The following is a 712-nucleotide window of genomic DNA, read 5'->3' as shown; positions in this document are numbered from 1 at the left end:
GGTAAGACTTGCTCTGTTGACCAATTATTGTACTAAGTTGCTTACCGGAAGCGGAGTATCCAACCAGAAGGCACAGGTGTTTGATTGTCAGTTTGAATACTCAATAAAACGCCAAAACCTCACGACTTATTAGGGCGGGAGGGTCGGTGGGGCGGGGTTGTTTCCATGGGGAACGGAGGAAGCGATTGTTAATTTTCAATTGGTAGGGCCGGGGACACGTGATATTGTCGGCCTGATTTAGCAATTTTAAACCGCACCCTCTTTAGGGGGCGCTGTGTCTCCTTAGCCTTTAACGCTGACGCTTCCTAACAGGAATCCTGCCCTAATAATCCCTATTTTTCAGCGCCCCCTAGGTCCATGATCTCTGTGGCTAGCCCTTCCCTCAGGCTCGCTCGGGTCACTTCAGCATCCTCACAGAAAGTCTGCACAACCATAGAGTAGAGCCAAGAAAGGCCCAACATGTTAACTACATAAACCAAGGCTGCCAGGAGATGATAGTCGCAGTAACAATCTCCCTAAGGTGGAGTTCCAGGCTTTGCTGGGCCTGAGGAACATGAGAAGTCAGAGTTTGTAAAAGCTAACTTTGGCTCAACGTGAAATCGTCTTTGGAGATGGAGTTGGGGGGACAAACGGGGAAAGGGATTAGAATAAGGGAGGGTTATAGGGAGTAAGGTCTGGGGTTTTCCAATAGAAACAAGCCGTTGTGGCTGGG

This window comes from Papio anubis, chromosome 9, assembly GCF_008728515.1.
Source record: "Papio anubis isolate 15944 chromosome 9, Panubis1.0, whole genome shotgun sequence".
NCBI classification, from domain to species: domain Eukaryota; kingdom Metazoa; phylum Chordata; class Mammalia; order Primates; family Cercopithecidae; genus Papio; species Papio anubis.
Note: the sequence above shows the minus strand (reverse complement) of the source record.